Source organism: Dioscorea cayenensis, unplaced genomic scaffold (assembly GCF_009730915.1).
Source record: "Dioscorea cayenensis subsp. rotundata cultivar TDr96_F1 unplaced genomic scaffold, TDr96_F1_v2_PseudoChromosome.rev07_lg8_w22 25.fasta BLBR01000231.1, whole genome shotgun sequence".
NCBI lineage: Eukaryota > Viridiplantae > Streptophyta > Magnoliopsida > Dioscoreales > Dioscoreaceae > Dioscorea > Dioscorea cayenensis.
Window position 1 is genome coordinate 18,991 of NW_024086622.1, and position 19,450 is coordinate 38,440.

At 32.0% G+C, this 19,450-nt stretch overlaps 1 pseudogene; it reads right to left on the reverse strand.

Moving 5' to 3' along the window:
* Positions 1-506: 506 nt before the first annotated feature.
* Positions 507-6,257, reverse strand: LOC120253872 (annotated as a pseudogene).
* Between the last annotated feature and the right edge of the window lie 13,193 nt (positions 6,258-19,450).

Consider the following 19,450-nt stretch of genomic DNA (forward strand, 5'->3'; position numbering starts at 1 on the left):
AAACCAAACAGCAATAATGTAAATATTTTAACTTGCACTGTAATTTCAATTATATATAATTTCATTTATGGACAACCAAATAGCCCGACCGTCATATTCAAATTCTACGCACCACAGCTAGCTCAATTGAAACAAAAACATAGCATACCTTTTCTTTGTATAAGCATAGGAAGATATCTCATTAAAGTCTTTATAATCTCAAGCCATTTTTTTCCTTTGGCAGTTAAACATGCTAATCTACTGATAGATGGCTGCAAATGTTCTCAAACAGTTGACATAGAAATCTCATGTGTTCATGATATCATACAATGAAAAGACGATCGCAGGAATTCCTGAGCTAAGTATAAACATAAGCTCTAGTCGCACCATTGCACCAGTTGACTTCTCATATCATCATTGAAAGGAAAGAGGCAGAAGAGAGGAGAGCATCTTTTTCGAGTCCACATAATTCTTCATATTGTATAAGATTTTTCAGGAGAACAAATGGCTGAATCGACTCTAGGTCCTCACTCCCTCGGTCGCAGAAGCCAAAGAGAGCTCAATGCACGGAGCCGCGAAAAGTAATCACTGATGGCTAGGAGTGCCCGAGCTGATTGACGGACTGTAAGTATTCGGCGCATTTGCTGCAGGGTTTGCTGCTCAAGATTATCAGCCTGAAAGGGAAAAAGAAATTAAACAAAAATCAGCAGATTATTTAGAAGATGTAAGATTGACAATGTTTGTATTTTCAATTAGAACATAGTTCTTGATTGAAATTCAGGAACTTTACAGACAGAATCCTTAGAAATGCAATTTATTGTCAAAAGTGTGCATTACCCGTCAAGAAAGTTCTCGAGGGTGCCCAGCTTTCCCATGGCCATTGCCATCTGACCCATATAGTTTGCAACATTCCCTGATGACCTGAGGGGCCCAGAGAGCCGGAAGCCAATGTTTCAGCCAAGGACTGTTGAAGCGCATCCATACCTTGTGAAAGAGCCGCCTTCGGCCCTGTTGGGAGGATTGCTGTAGGTTGCATATCCCCACCAACTGTTGTTCAGTAAGTGGCTCGAGTTGACTTACAAGAAGCTGCATTTTAAAGTTCAGTGAAAGAAACGAATAGAAGTAAACTATGCAAGTATTTCCTCATGAATATTAAATTGAAGTACAATGCTACATTCATCATGAATATTGAATTGAACTAGCATGTTATTGTCTTCGTGAAATCCCATGATTTGAAGGACAATTCACACAAGAGTAACTAATAGTTATCATATAGGTTATGTCAGTAAACTTGGATATGATGAATGTATAAAAGCTAGGGTCACTCATGTTAACAACTTAAGTTCTTTTATTAAATTGGGAACAAAGAATAGGTGCTCGCTGCGGTGCCTGTATAATATGATGTCAGAGCTTGGTTAATTGGTTTGTTAGTAGCATGGCTAGCTACAATTTTTGTACCCTCAAAAATGCAATCTTACATATGGCTAACGATTTGAAGCATCATCAAGAAGGAATGCAGATGACATTCATAGCTAATGACTTATCATTTTTCAAGAGTTTTATGAGGCAAATGTCAAGAAAACAGTACCCAAAAACTTTTTGTAAATAAGACAAAGAAAAATTTGAGAAGAGAAGAATTTGTACCTTGAGAAGTTCAGATGACCCGAAAAGCCCCAAGCCACATAAAACACCTTTTTCTGCAGGAGTCTTCCACATACCAGATAACATGTAAAAAGACATCCGCCTTAGCAGCAGCACCTTTAAGCTTAAAAATTTCACCGAGTGTGCCATAACACCATCAACTGTAACCTCAAGATCAACGCCACTTGCATAGAGTTAACCGCATTCCTCGATCACCAATTTGCCGGGCTGTGCCTCTTTCTAGCCACCTCTATGCATTTCCACGTCAAATGTCAAAAGCCCCTATAGAAACAAGGACTCATGTAAAATAGGTAAGCTATTGATAATAAATATATATAGGTCAACAAAAATGTAAAAAGTTATCAATCCAAGGTAGAATTCGGCACCAAGCTAATTTTGAGTCAACCACAATGGCTTTTCTAATGGAAATGATGTACCAATGGAAATGATGTACTAGGGTTAACACCGATAGAAGTAGTGATTGCAATCATAATACAATTCCAGGCATCAAAAACATCGCCAACATCCCTAAAAAGCACTACATCTAAATTTTTGCATTCTATAAAGGTAACTTCTCACTAGATCCAAGAATCAAAAATGTCCTCCCTATTTAGTCTCGATAATAATTGCCTCATGGGCACATATCTATTAATCATTAAAGCAAGGTGACAGTGGATCTTTTGGCCTTGCACTATACCTCTATATTCACTTTGCTCCTTTGAACCTAAAAAGAGGCTAATTAGGAAGAATGCAGTGAATATACATAAACAATGAAAAAATGCAGAAAAAGGCTTTTGATCTTTCAAACAAAACGATGATTTTTTGTTTCAAAGAACAAAATGAATTTTGGGTATAGTTCAAGGACCAAAAAGTGGACTCCATACCTAAAAACAACGATCGAATGTAAGACCAATTATATCTGAATAGTGAATACTAGTACCATAAAAGAAATGCATGAATCAGGCTTATTTCAAGTGGAAAACATCCAAATCAACATGATTGTAGAATTAATCGAAAATTACATTCGTTGAAAAATATAGTACTACATCGGGTACATGATGAAGGTGAACGGCTTTATATATAGAAGATAGAGGGTTGTCACTAAATCTTTGAGACTTGTAGCGTAGACTCCCTAAACCAATATAGGCTCACATGTAGCTCCACTCAGCACCAAAAATATAAAATCTAATACTGGCATCGTAGAAATATATGGAGCCACCGAGTGCACAAGTCCATGTGTGTATGACCTCCATGGTGAAGCACTCCGAGCACACAAGTAGGTACAAATCCACGAAAATGCACCGTGCAGAGTCTCGGCAAGTCTCGACCGAGTTGAACTCGAGGAGGTGTTGAAAAATATAGTGGCCACCTCACTGGCGATGAGATCAGAATGTGCTTTATATACAGATAGTGGTCGAAATCATTGTTTTCGACACTTTGTTGCAAAGCACCCCAAGCCCAATATATAAACCCATATAGTGCCCACTACGCTAGTGTCAAAAAATATAAAATCTAACAACATTAAATTATTATCGAAATAACCATATGTAAAAAGAGTATGGACTACCATTTCCATTCATTGAAATGGGCCTGATCCCTGAATTTGAAATGAAAATACCCTGAAAGAAATTATATGTAGAGATCATTCAAAAATTAACATAGGGATCTTTTGATATTAAAAACCAATGATAAAATAGAAAAGTAGATAACTAAGAAACAAAATCTAGGGTGAACTGCTGGCGACAGCTCGGTGAAGCTCCTGTCTAGTTGGAGTAAGCTTTAGTCTGCTGCTCTCCAGTTGTTGAACATATGCTCAGCAAAAAGTATTACTAATATAAGTTGAATACTCAGAATGTAATCGAAAACAAAGAAAAATGAAATGTCACTAAAGCATGAGGAAAAACTAGTTCATTATTGCTCTCAGAATTTAATGACACTGTCAAAAATGCAAGTGGTCATCAAACAGGATTATTGATTAGAAATGAATAGAAAATGAAGGAAAAGCTCTAGTCTAAAGTGGAAAAAGTTAAAATTTATTTTGTGGATAAATTAATTTTTTAAGGTCAACTTAGTGGTGCATTATTTACTGAAAAATGGAGATGTTTTTAAAAAGTTCAAAGGAAAAAGTTAATTGATACACTTCCCTAAAGGGAATAATCAGCACATAGGCATAGCTTTTCGAGAACATGGGCCAAGGAAGTTTTAGAGCATATTTATGGTTTGAAACCAATCATTGTTCATTTTGGCTTCTCCAAGAAAACGCATCATCTTCAACTTGGAACCTAAACTAAGCATATTAATTCAGATAGCCCCTCTGGCTGATGTTAACTCACAACAATGTCAGCATGGATATCAAACGACTGCCCCTAGATAGTAAAGTTTTGACTACATTAGTTGTCACATCACCTTCAGCGTGCAACTAAAGGAAAAACAAATTTATCTAATTCAAGGGCCAAAATGAAATACATGCTTTTCACCCTGAGGAGCCAAAACAATCCATTGCCACTAGTGTTTTTAACCCTATATTTATTTACTTCCCTTAAACTATTAAAGTCTTGTTAGTATATATACATATATTCAAAGAAGTCCTAATATATATTCATGCTAGCACTTCATAAGAACTCAAAATGTGGCAGTCAACTGATCATGTTTGTAAAAATGTCCAGGGTGTGCAACATGGTCAAAAAGTTTGCTCCAAACAATAATGAGAATTGACAGTAAGCTTTTACCAAAGAAGATGACGTAAAATTGCTAAAAGATTGTACATGCCCATAGAAGTTAAAGGCAAATTACACCAGTTCAAATTAATATTTTAGTTAATATTATATCTACAAAGAACCGCAAAACAACAACAATAACAATAGTAAATAAACAAACTATAATCATTTAAAAATGAAGCCGATATTCCTAGATGCAAAAAAAGAGTTGCACAGCTAATTTTAGTTTATGAGGTTCACCAACTCCGTCAAATATTTAAGCATTTTAAAAAGTCAGAACACGCTGCACCAACTATTACACTTCCTCTGGTCTACACTTTCATTCACAGTAACATAGAAGAGAAACAACCAAACATCCAAGGGAATCATTTAGAAAAATTTAAAAATTATCGCGCATTACCTTTTTTCCTCAATCGGGCTTTTTTTCTAGCAGCTCTCACGGTTTTGAGCTAAACGACGTAAGTGCTCTACAAAAATTACAATATTCTCCTCAAAATAATAATAAAAATTCAACATATATTTGCAACTAATAACTGATGTAGATTATCGACCTTTTGGTCAGTCTTGTCTTTTGATCTACCACTAGAATCAGAAGCTCCCTACAGCAGCATGTTGTCCTTTGTTCATTCTGCACAAAGATAAATAACATGTAAGAAAATAAAAAATTATAATCACAGTAACATGCATTAACAAATTTAAAGTGCTCAATGTGCACCCATAGAAAAGCAAAATGATACTTGAAAACTTAAGAGAAAAAACCATAAGAACTTTGCAACCAAATCGACTCCTTTTGCTTGAGCACTATGGTGATAACAACATAGGTACCCAGCAATCACAAAAAGAGCACTCAAAAATGAAATAAATGAACAAAGGCTGATCTATAGTGCTTGCTTACAGAAATTAAACTGGTGATCAAGGCAAAAATCTGAATTTAGAAATTCCAAAAACCCTAAATTGTCTCCTCCATCCAAAACATCCAAGTCAAAATGATACCCACATAAATTTGATGTCCAACATTATTGTTCACATTTTCTTCAAATTGTATCATTTAGAACTATAAATAAGATCCTTTCCACTAATAAAATTATATCTTCCACCAATTATATTAAATTGCAACAAAAATAGAAATGCAAAAATAATAAATAACATAAAAAAGCAATTCAGGGAAATTAAAAACAAATCCCCTTTTTAAACATCAATAAAATACTTCATCACATAATGTACGGACTGCCATCTAGAATGTATTGAAAAAGGTGACAGCCATCTAAAATACCTAACCAGACAATAATAACTATAAATGCAAGTTTCAGATAATTGATCCAATATGACTTGAGAGATAAACAGGAAATACCATTTATGCTCTGGAACCTATCAAAATTAATCTCAGATTGACCAAAGTTTGAATTGAAAGGGGTGCATCACTAACAAAATTTACAATTATTATTACTTCATGAATCTCAAGCTTTTTGGTTAAAGTAATTGAGAGGGGCACCATGAACCAGCTGGTCCTCTAGTAATATTTATAACAAAACTTCTTTTGGTCAGCCCAAGAAGAATGCATGACATTTGTGAATTATATACCCTTTTACTGCAGATACTATACATTAAGATGCAGTGTTCTTGATTATTGCAAAATTCTAACCAAACATTAAAAAAGTTAAGCCATTCAAACTGTCACCAAACATTTCTATATGAAAATAAGCAATTTCTAGTCTTCTTTGATCTCTTTATCTCTAATCTCCCACTCCCCAATTCAATTTAAACTAACTGCAGTGGCTCCACTAATGGCGTAGAGATTAGATATTTATATTATTAGGAACAAGGATAAGAAGATTTTACTCCCTTGGTTCTTCTCATCAGTATCAACGCTAGTCAAGTATCAGTCCTAGGACTAGAATCAGCCATTGTGGAATCTCCCCAGTTTTCTAAAATGACCACTCAACAAAGAAACTAAATTCGCCTTTTGATCCTTCTTCTCAGGCAAAGTGAAAGATCCAACTCTAGCTGATGCAGTAATTTCAGGCAAAGTGAAAGTCTGGCATTGATGAAAGATCAATTAGAGCAAGATTTTGCTAGAGCAACAGATGGGTGTTTTCATGTATTATAACGAAACATATGAAAAGATAAGGAAATTCCTACATACCTTATTAAAACCAGTAAATTGAAGAGAATCAGAATTAATGGCCAGGCTAGTTGATTTTTGGATCAAGAAGAGGACCCTGTGCAGAAGAGATGTAGTATATATTTATGCATGCAAGCACAAAATTGTGAAGAGAACATTGCGTAGAGAGGTACACAAAGCAGCTCAGTTAAAATAATTTCATCTGTTAGTCCAATTTCATCCATAAGTACAAAGCAGCACCTTAGCTCAAATGGTCAAGAAATGAACTGGCACTTGAGCGAGTTTCTGTTTCATGCTCAGTACCAATTTTCGCTTAAAGAAGCGATGTTGTAGAAGTAAGATGTTTTGAAATGAATATTACCGATTTTTAACATAGACCACAGTCAGAAAATGCCATGGAGAACAGATTGAAGTAGGAGCAAAATCAACATCAGAAATTGGTTCAACAACTCAATACAGATTCCTATTTTTGATTGAGAGTAACTGTGATAAAAAGGCTATCACCATGTTGTGAGAATAGGAATTGAGTAAATAAGAAACTTTTCTCATCAATATAGTAGGAGAAAGCTCCTGGGGTACATGTTTCAACAGCTCATATAAATGTTACACAAATCTGATAATCTATGTGTGTGCCCAGTATTATGTAGATGCTTGCAATGATGTAATCTCAAATTTTGGCACAAATCAATGAGGCAATACTTATTTAAAAGTAATTAGAGACGTAAAGATCTGTAAGGCTCTTCGATTTTTATTCTAGATAACCATGAGTCCAGTCAATGGGGCATGAAAAAACAAAGATCACATACTTATGCTGAGGTCCACAGTGTCAATACGACGTAGTCCAACAGACTGCTCAACTCCCCCATAGCCTGAAACAGGAGCAGCTTGGTGTTGTTACCTTCTGTGCTACTATGAAAAGCAATCCGAGCAGGCAAAAGTCACATGCAAAACAAAAAAAGCGACCAGAGATCTCCGTTAAAGAGGGGACGAGAAAGATGGATATCACAAACCAAGGTCACCAGTCCACAGGCAGAAAAATTGACCTTCTAAAAATATGAAGTATTAGACTTATAACTTCTTAAAGATGGGAAACTAGCCTTTTGTTTTAGATATTAAGGAACAAGGATTCTGGCACAGAATAGGAAATAAAATGAAAAAATCAGTTTTGATGCAGATCCCACAACACAGCAGCCTTTTAAAAATTGGGAATAGAGGAAGAAGGATAAAAAGGAAGCAGTCTATACTTAGAATCTCAGGAATCAAGACTTGAGGCATCTTCCAAAAGGTAAATAAAGAATGCAGTAGCTGAGATTAAGCATGAGAATAACTCCCTCAACACATAGAAACACTGAGGAAATAAAGGCAAATTAAATAAGAGAGGCTATGATATGCTGACGTAATGCGTTCCAGTTGAATAAATAGAAAGGCGACAAAAGAATACCTATTTGGAAAGAGAATGAGAATTGGCGTGGTCTTGTAAATGAACTTGAAGGGAAACGAATAATACATCATGCTCATCACTAAATCATCATCCATAAAAAAAACCATCGATCTAATTCCAAAAAAAAAAGCAAAGATACAGAAATAGAAAAGGACTGTCCATTGTTCAGTAAATCAACAAAAAAACTGTGACTAAAAGCAATATGAACTCAATATGTAATGAAAAAAATTCATCAAGATGAACCAACAAAAACTAACACATAATACTCTCTCTTACTGAGTAAAATATAGGAAAATTTAAGATCAAACACACACAGAAACATTTAAAGACGATGAAAAATTACTAGGTCGAGCGGAAGAAAAAGAAAAAGAATCAAAGATGCAGAAATTAACAGAACTATTGATTGTTCAGCAGATACACTGACTATAACAGATCAACAACAAACTGAAACTAGAACAAATATCAACCCAACATCCTATGAATAAATGTATCAAGGTGAGTAAAAACAAACATTAACACCTCTCTTATTGACTGCAATCTAAGAGATTTAAGAACAAAAAGAGATTAACACAGAATGAAAAATCACTAGGTCAACCAAAGAAACCAAGAAAAAACTCCTAATTTCATCACAGAAATAACAAAGAACCAGCAGTAAAGAAATCGATTCTACTTACACTGGAAGGGCCACTGAAGTTGAAGAAACAAAGCTCGGCATCACGAGATCAAACTCGTTATTGTTACCCACACCAACCCCACCTCTCCTACTCCCCATCCACCATCCCCACCAGATATCCAAACCCCCAAAAACACCACAAGAAAACCACTCAAAGGCGGCACCTTTTCCTAATCAAACACACGAAAAAGCCACAGAAAGACTGCTTCTCAATCGAAAACAACACCTCTCCAAACCAAGCCCGTGAAAGAGATGAAACCAAACGGATTGAACAAAAAAGTAGCAGTTTTGATTCAAGAGAAGACAAAGGGAAGGCAAAAAGGAGCTAACTTTGTGTTTGCGAGCTCACAGAGGACTTCAGTGGCGGCCACCATCGTCACCACAACCTTCTTCTCCCTTTGACCATCTCCTTCCCTTCTCAGCTTCTCTATGTCTCTTGCTCTCAAATTCAACTCTGGTGTTCAACTGTGGAAAAAATTTAAGAAACTTTTTTATGGGAAAGAAATGAAAATTAGTAGCAGCCTCTGAAGTCTGAATGCGACGGTGAATATTTTAATTAGAATTCATGGAAGCGGGTGAGTGACGTTTTTCCCCACTCCATCCTTCCTATTTATTTATTTATAGACTCTTAATACATTATTTATTTATTTATTTATTTATTTATTTATAGAACTTTAAATTGAAAAAAAAAACATACATAAAAAAATATTAAACTAAATGGCTATGCCCGGGAGGGCACACATGTGTTGAAGTAAAATGTGTTAAGGTATTAAACTCCACCGTTGTGAAACTATTTTTGAGGGTATGAGTTGTGGTTGTCGGTCAGTGGTTTCAGAGTCTATATGTGCGTGACCCCGCCCTTACTTGCTCTACCGAGGATAGTGTACATCCTCTACTTTTCTTAGCAGCCTAGCTGAGGATCTGTTCACTTGTGGGAAAGTTGAGGGAAGTGAAAACACTTTTAGTACTTCTGGTGTTCATTTGTCAGGAAATGAGAATAAAACCAGAGAATTTAAGTGTTTGGTGGAGTTTTGTAAATTCAAAAAGGATTTTGGAAGTGATAGTAAGTGAGTTATTTTAGATTTGCTCGCTCCCACCACTTCAATAAAAAAATACTAAAATAAGTTTAGTTTAAAATCCACTTCAGACTAAAGTGAAAGAAGTATCCGCCTGAGAAAAATAACACTTCCACCATTTCAAAACAAAGAAGCACTAGAAATGCGGGTAAATCGGACCACTTCTCCCCACTTCTCTTCACTTCAATTCAAATTCATTAAAAAAAAAAAAACCTCCACCTATGATGTCTTTTTATATATATGAGTGCTTATTACCTATTTATCAATAATATATATATATATATATATAATTTATATGCCACCTGCTTAAAATAATAGCAAAACTACTTGCTACCTTTTAATTTTTCAAATATTATTTGTGATCTTTTTCTTTTAATTTATTTTTCTGATCATCCTATAATGTCAATTTAATTTGAATTTTTTTATATTTTTATAATATATTTTATTAAATTATTACATGTGTGACTAATTTTGATGCATAAATCTTGATTTTTTTTTTTATTAAAAGTAAAAAAAAGGAATTCATTTTTACTAAATATATCATGAGATTTTTCATTAAATATAGAAGGCATTCTTGTTTTATTATATATATATATTATTTATGTATTACAAAATAAACTTATATACATAAAAAAATTATATATATATATATATATATATATATATATATAAGGTTTAATGAAAATATTAAAAATCAAAAAGATGTGCCAAGTAAAAAAATCTTTATAAAAAACCTTTTTATTTTTTTCAACCTGACATGAATAATATGATGACCATGAAATGTCTTGAAAAATTGCAAGCTAGAGGTTTTTTTATTTTTCTTTTTACTTACGTTAAAAATAATGTTTATGCAATGGATGTTTTGGAACATGACTTCAAATGATTTAAAAATTGATGTATCAATTGTATATTTTTATATCAATAATAAATTGTGTATAATTATTATTATTATGGATCCAAAACTAAAAAGGTAATGTAAGGGAAAAAGGAAAAATAGTGTTGAATTTTTGTTTGGATAATTAAATTTTTAGTAATAGAAAAAGAATGGAGAGTTATTTTGATAAATCTTACTTGGTTAAAAGAAAATAAATGATATATAATAATAAAATTTATCAATTATATTTTTATCATACAATAAGGTTTAGAAAATTAAGAATAGGCTAGTCTTTTAAAAACTTATGAAATCTTTTTGAAGATTCTCTTCCTTCTCAGCGCCTCAAGTTGGTTGGCCCCCACAAAAGGGAGGGGGGGCGGGTTCTAGGGCGCTAGAGGATCATGGTTAATTTTTCTTTTCCTTCCTTTAAATTTTAAAAAATTATCTAAATAAAAGAAGGGTTTGCCTTCACTCTCTTTAACCCTCCATTTAAGTTGATTTTTCTAGTGAACCCTTAATCCAAACACACTATAACTGTTTTATGTGGTTTCATTATTTATTTATTTATTTATTTTAAGTTTTTGCCCCAAAGATATTTTTAAAAGTCACGAACTCTAAACAAGTAAAATATTAAATGCCCTATGAAAAATTAAACATCTTCCACCATGTGCTTTTTATAGAGTCATTTCGATTCATGATCACAAATGTTTTAGTACTTTTATAGTCAGCGATCACAAAAATTTTGTAACATAAAAATCATTTTAACTTTTTATCGGTTGCACGTAATACCATAATGGTCTCTTTTAAGAGCGGTTTTAAAGCGATGTCTTGACATGGCGCCAAAAACCATCTTAAAATAGGCCACTATAGCCCTCATTTGTGACTCGGAAAAAGTTATGTGACTTTGTGTTATCAAAAAGTTTTGATGGCTGCGAAGCGTTATAAAATCTAAACATTTGTAGTCATAGTATAATTAACCCGCTTTTTATACATATACAAACATTTTGAATTAAGAACTATTTACTTCAGCAAAGTGCTAAATCTCTACCACTTAAACTAACCTCTTTTGGTATAGTTCCATTATTATTATATTTGGTCTCAGTAAAAATGAAAAATAAAGCATCGTACTATGTATAATTAATTAAGAAATATACTTTTGGCTTTTTGGATATTTAAGCGGTTGGATCGAATTATATAATCGATATTTAATTGCAGGTCCCTAAAAGTTTCAAAATATTCCAATCAATCTTTTTGACATTTGAATTTCACAGACAATCTCTTCTTTTTCAATTTGTTTATTTTTTAGTCCTCGCACCTCACTCCATTAGTTTTTTTAAAATAATTCCAAAATTGGGCTTCAATGTTGGTGAGAAAAATCATGTCCAACTTTTTAAAAAGATGTATGGATAACCATCACTTCAATTACTTTTTTCCCATTTTTCACTTAACTTTTGTCTATGGAAATGCTACATCTTAATCTGTAGGTAAAAATATTAAACATAAACAAAGCATACTAATTAGAAAACTTGTATTGTTTACGGAAAACTAACAATGATAAACAAAAAGCAAATTCACAAGCAAAAGGTGATCACGATTCTAAGAGCCCGTTTGGTATTTTGCATGGAAACATCATGCAAAAGTATTTCCTGCAGTTTACTTTCCATCGCAAAAAGTAACGAAAACGTATTTGTATGAACCCTGAAAATTGCAATCAAAACTACATGCAAAATGAATTCCTTTTATTTGGTATGAATAACTCTTCTCATGCAAAAGTTATGTCTATTCTCAATTTTACCCTTCAATAATAAAGAAGTAAAATAAAACCATACCTTAAATATACATGTTGTTAAAACAATAATCATCACATCTTAAATAGACAACATTCACACATAGCAAGTAGTTCATTTATATCTGTTACAAAAAACCATAATCCAAAATCAAAAGTACAACAAATTGGAAACGGTTCAGTTTGCAAAGGTCCACAAAATGAAACTTGCATATACTACAAAGCAAAAAGTAAAGGCTAAATGAGTTACTTATAACTCCATTGAGTACACTCTTCAATAAATCAACTTGATTTGTCATCCGAAATAAAAGTATGATTCAATCTAGCACTTTTGTTAGCAGAATTATGCGTAATCGCAGTCAAATCGCTTCTTCTTCGAGTTAAACTATTGAGTTTTATTATGCTCTCATAAAGAAGTGTTCTTTTTCCACATTTGCATTCAAATATGTGGAAATGGAGTTGCCACTTTACTTATCTCTCTTTCTTTGTTCCATCACAAATATCATAAAATCTTTCCATATGCTTGGAGAATGTATCATCAACTTGATCCTTGGCCAAACCCTTTTTCTTTCCTTTCTTCGAAGGCACACTCGACTCCCACTTGCATTTGCGTGTGGCACCTTCCCTCCTTTTATAAGAACCATTCAAGGGATCATTGCATGCATTTTTAGATATAAAGGCACATTCATTCATATCTTCCAACTCAGCATCTACACCAAAATAGTTATCTTGATCGTGTTGTTCATTGATTCATGAGGCTTGATGTCGCTTTTAGTTGCAGCACAAATGTTGAATTCTCTCTTTCTATAGCTTCGATTGATTCACTCCGCGACTGCTCCATCTCTAGTCGCTAGCTCATCAAAATAAAGAAATGCCTTGTTTCTAGTTTCTAAGACCCGAGGCATCGTTATGACTCTACATATATAAGTTGTTATTAGTAACATTGTACATAAAAACATAATTTTATAAAATAATTAGCATAGGCCTATTTCATATTACCTTAAGCCATGAAAACCACACATCATCATCACAAGTAACACATTGATTAGCTTCATCCCATCAAACCCGGATTGATTCCCGCTGATCTCTTTAAGTTCTCTAAATTGTGCTTTTAAGTGTCCTCATCCTAGATTTAATGAGGATCACCCATAATTTTGCGATTGGTGTCTTTTCAGCCATCCATTTTTGTAGTTGAGTCACAATACCCGTCTTGAAGCCATTACCTGATCTCCTACCTTGGTTCACAAGCTCTAAGCAACATTCAACCAAAACTTTATCCTCGACTGAGTCCATTGATGGTTGTTCCTCTTGTTGAGTCCTTGCACCTATTGGATTTTGTTAAATTCTCCATCTGACATCAAAGCTAAAAGTAAATATTGTTTTTGCCAAGGCTAGGAAGTAGAGGATCTCATATGATAAACAATTTAATAGATACACATCCAAAATGATAGTATATTAGCATAACAAGAAAGAGTTTAATTGTCATAAGAGAGTTTGTTTTTCCATTATAAAAAATAACATAAATTGTTCAAAAAGACATTAAACATGGGCTAATAATTGCCATTGAAAAGTGAAAAACCAAAAACATTAATCTCCGGTTGCTTGATTCCTAGAAGCTTGTCATTCATTCCACATTTCTTGAGCCAAGTTGTTTCTAAAAGTTGTCCATGCATTAGAGGTCTCAATGTCATCGGATACTTTGTCGCATCGGAACATAGGGTCGGAATCCACATGACTCATCCAGCTCGCCCAGCAAAGTGGATCAAGAGCCATCTCCCTCCTAATATGAGTTTGTGTAGTAATGCACGATGCACCTATAATTCGTCAGATGTGTTTTTAACGAGATACCAATACCTATCCCTAAGTATTCCCCATCTCATTTTCAAAAGTCCAAAACATCTTTCAATGACATTGCGCGCACTTGAGTGTTTGTAATTAAATAATTCTTCTTGTGATCGAGGGAGATTGTCTTGTCTCCACTCATTTTAAATGGTAACGATCGACCTCTATATGGAACTAAGAATCCTTCTCCATTTGTATAACCAAAGATCACGTAGATAGTAAAAACCTGAAAAACAAAAAGTCCTTTTAAGTTTTTTTAATTAGATTGATAAATATTATACTAAGGCTTTACTAATTTAAGAACATTTGATATTATTACCTTGATGAACTTTTAATCCATTTTGGCCTAGAAATTGCATTTCTCAATACCCTATAATCTGTTGCAGAGCCTTCCCAACCAGGCAATATGTATATAAATTGCAAATCTTGTGAACACACACTAAGAACATTAGTGGCAATTTCTCCTTTTCTTGTCCTGTATCTAGGTTTTTCCACTTCCGGGACATTGACTTTAATGTATGTCCCATCTAAGGCACCTAAACAATTCTGAAGTTTAACATAAAACACATTAATTAGTATATCAACTAGTTCAAATAAATAAATGTTAAATTAAAGACATTTATATAAATTTCTTTTACCTTAAACCATTTTCATTGAAAATCTGTAGAATTCAGAGGTACAGGATCTGGCTTCTTAAATAGTTATTCATGTAACCTCAACACAGAGAGTAAGACAAAGACCAAACTGTCTCTCCACTCCTTACAAATTCTCTTTTCACAATTCTATTCTTAGCATGATGAGAAATGATGTAGAGAAACAAGGCAACCATTTCTTCAATGTTCATATTTTTTGTTGGGGCAAGCCTACCAATGCTTTCAAGCATATCACATAATTTGTAAAAGGCTGCTCTATTCATCCTAATGTTCTTCATACATGTCAAATCTGAATCAAACACCATTTTTCTAAAATTTACTTGCCTAATGAGATGCCTCTCATAAGTATAACTTATCCTTCTCTATCGCTTTCTATTTTTCAATCTTAAGCGGTAGAATTCCAACATTGAAGCAATGACAAAAAGTAGGTTATTGAGATGGAGAGCAACAGTATAAGAAGCCAAGAGTGTTGCATGTTCTTCTTTTAAAAATTAATCCATTTCAGCAACTATAATAAGATTTATACCTATAAAAATGTATGACATAATCAAAGCCGTTAAAAAGATTGATGAATTCAAAGCGTACAACATAACCTCAAATAAACAAAAAAATAAAATAAAAGCATATAAAATGTCATGTTTTAATGAAATCAAATATTGTCATGTTGATATATAGAGGGTTCAAGAAATAGACTGTGCTTACTAGAAGCACACTAGTTAATCATGTAATTATGTGGTTGTAAAATATGTTTGCATCTTTATTAATACTTGTTTTCTCATGTCTATTATGTATATAGTCATTTAAATACTACTTCATATTGCACCCTTTAATTTACTAAGTTTTAATATTAATTGAATTTTTCATGTATTATTGTGTGAGAGAATCTATTACCGTAGTATTAGATGTTGTATTTATTTTGCACTTCAATTTTCTTCTTACTTTCTTGAGTTAGGTAATCTAAATATATATATATGGCTAATTCTATAGCAAGATTATACATAACTTCTATTTACAATGATTTAACAGCATAAAAGAAAATATGAGAAACACAAGAAACCTAATGAACATCAATTGTTTTAATTTTCACATCAACAAAAATAACATGATAATAGTATAAACAATCAAGAAATTGTGGACCTAATGAACCTAATGAATATCAATTATTTTAATTTTAACTATGTTTTAATTTTCACATTAATCAATGGTTTATATATAAATAAATTAAGAAAGTTGCTTATATACCCGACAAAAGTAGATATTTAATTCATGTTTTTATTATGAGAAATATGATTCATCCCGAACTTGATCCAAGAAGCACGCTTCCTATATGAATCTCGCAACCTTTTTGGGGATAGATCTCACCTAAAGAAAAAGGTTTTTAAATAAAAATCCATTATCAAGTTAAACAACATCAAAAGGCAATATGAAAATATTCTTAAAAATTACAAAAGAATTAGATGACTTATCGAGATCGCTTTGCGCTTAGGGTTTTGAAGAGGAAGACGGTGGAGAAGTTCTTCACTTTAGGCTTTTTAAAAAGAAGACAGGATAAAAGAGAAGAATTTTAATATTAGAAAAGGGTGAAATTGGAATTTTACTTGTCTCCCACTTTCCCACCCACGATGTAATCCGTTTCACACCTCCCTCCCCTCAGCGACACCGTCGGTGAGGGAAACTAATTACAATTTGACCATTACTTTACATTGTTTTTTTCAACTAAACATATGATACCTTTTCACAACATCAACTTTCCAGGGAAAGTTGTTACTTTCCCCCATACCAAACGGCCCCTAAATGGAAAATTAACCTATGATCACCATTTATTTCTCGGAATTCACAACTACCCAAAATTGCTTCCTAATGTCTAACAATGAGACAATGATCAAAACACTCCAAACTTCACTCCCTTTATTGACAGAATGATCAAAAAAGAAACACAAAAAAAAAGAGACTTGGTGTAAATATTGAAACTTGCAAAGTTTTATTTTGTGGATTACCGAATTTGAGGAGACTTTTTTGTTCAATAAATAAAACATACTTTATTTTTTTTTTCTTCTGTTATTCTTTTAATATGATTTGTTAACCATGAGATTCATTGTTAATTCAAAGCATGTGTTTCCATGAGTTTTTTAATTTATCAAATCCCAAAACACCTCTAAATTTAAAATATTATTTTTAAAACTAAATTAAATTTAAATTATAAGCCAAAGCACTTGATTTAAATAATTAGATGTACTAACATAAGTTTTTTGTGTGGTGTATGGAATGGTGAAGGTTGGAATCCTGGTTGGAGAAATTATGTGCGTCACCCCTTGATAGGCGCATTCGAGTCATTAATTCACGCATGACAGAAATGCTAACATGTGGTTATTGTCTTTGTAAAAAAAAACTTTAATTATAAAACTATCACCATCTTAACCCCCTGCACCAATGAGCATTAACAGAAGGCATCACACTTGAATCTGGTACCTGGCACCTCTTGTAGGTGTTATGGGTATTTTTGGTGTTTTATTAATAAATTAAAAGCACATACATAATATAGTAAAATATTTTAAAAAATAATGATTAAAAAGTAAACGGAAAAGCCAAAATTACTGCATGATTGTAATTGATATATCCAGAAGTTTTTAGTTTTCCTAAAAGACAAAAACTAATATTTATGAAAAAGAGAAAGGGTGTTGGGAAAGCAACAGTATTTTTTGACACACACATATTGAAAAAATTTTGTCAAAGATTTTTTTTAGTTCGGGGGTGCTTATTCATCTATATGGATTAAAACCTAATTATTATTATTATTATTATTATATAACTATATATTAATCTTAACTAATAGTACTTCCTAGCCTCTCCAATTGACATTTGGACTTACAAAATTGGTTAAACAAACCAAATAAAATTACTCAATAGCCTTTACACTCTCATTTAATTGAGTGGATCCCACACCAACCTATCATCCTCTCTCAATATATATATTTATATGATATTAATATATATATATATATATAACATTATATTATATACTTTATCTTTTTGCTTTTTAATTTTGTTTTAATTGTTTTTATTATTTTTCATTAGTATATATATATATATATACATAAACATGATTTTGTTATTTGTATATTTTAATATTCTTTTTTAGATATATTGTGTTTTTATTTTTATTTTATTTTCATTGTTTTTCATTTATATATATGATGATGATTATTATTATTTATATTTGTTTTATTTAATTAATCTAATAATATTGGTATTTGTGCTTTATATATATTTTTTTGTTAAGTGATTTTAAAAATGATTTTAGTATTATAAGATGAAGCCGGTAGCACAAGCACGGGCATCCATAGTAGTTATTATTATTTTAAAGTTCCAATCTTTCTAATTCGGCTATCAGAAACACTCATATGTTTATAATATATATATATATATATATATATATATATATATATAATTTCATATTTATATAATATTTTAATTAAAGTTTAATCTACCTAATTTGGTGGAATATAAAATTTTCATTAATTCTACCGTTATATTTCATCTACCACTAACTTGGACATCTATATCACATTTGGTACAGCAAAGGAGAGGGCATATATAACTCATTGAGGTAACAACAAAAATGTTTACTGAAGGAATAAGAATGTGGATACTAAATTTTTTTAAAAATATTTATTTAAATAATTAAATTTTAATCATAAGATGGTTGTCCATTGCTCATCCCATTTTTGGCCCAACCAAACAAATGAAAATAAAATAGGGATAAAATAACCATTTTTATAATTTTAATATGATTATTTCATACATGTATTTAATTAGGAATTTCTATATATATGGCATTTCAACAACAAAACTAATGAAAAAATTTAATGACAAAAAAATGTAAGAAAAAACTTTTGGTGAATTGACTTCTAGATTTTATTTATTTTTAAATTTAATTAGCTTCCATATAAATTGGAAATTTTAATTATATATATCGGAAATCACCAGAATTATTCCCCTCTTACTACCAAACACCAGGCTGCTTTTTCCGGGGACATCATAAATTTTTTTTTCCGGTCGTTGGATCTAAAACCTCTCCCCCATTCTCTTTCCATCTTCACTAACTCTTTGTTTTTTTAGTTTTTGTTATTTATGGACTTTTACGAATTCCCACATATGACTTATTCGATAAATACTCATTTTTTTTTTCTTTTTAGTTGTCAACTTTAACTAATTCACACCGATTAAAAAAAATTAGTTAAAAAGTGAGTTCGGTGTAGGGTATGCCCCCTACCCCTACCTGTACTCTTACCCTTACCCTTACCCGTTGAAGAGCGTCGGGATGAAAACCCGCATCTCGCACTCCTTACCCTCTCATATATATATATATATATATATATATATATATATATATATATATATATATATATATATATATATATATATTTTTATAAAACTAAACATTTACTTCACTAATTTACTCAATATCTATTTTCATAGTGATTAATTTGAAAATAATACTTCAAATTTTTCTCTTAATATATTATTTTTAAATTTTTATTTAATTTTTTTATATTTATATTTGATAATATTATCAAAATTGAATTTTAGATATATATTAAGAATCATAATTAAATTAAAAAATAAACAAATATAAAAATTATACA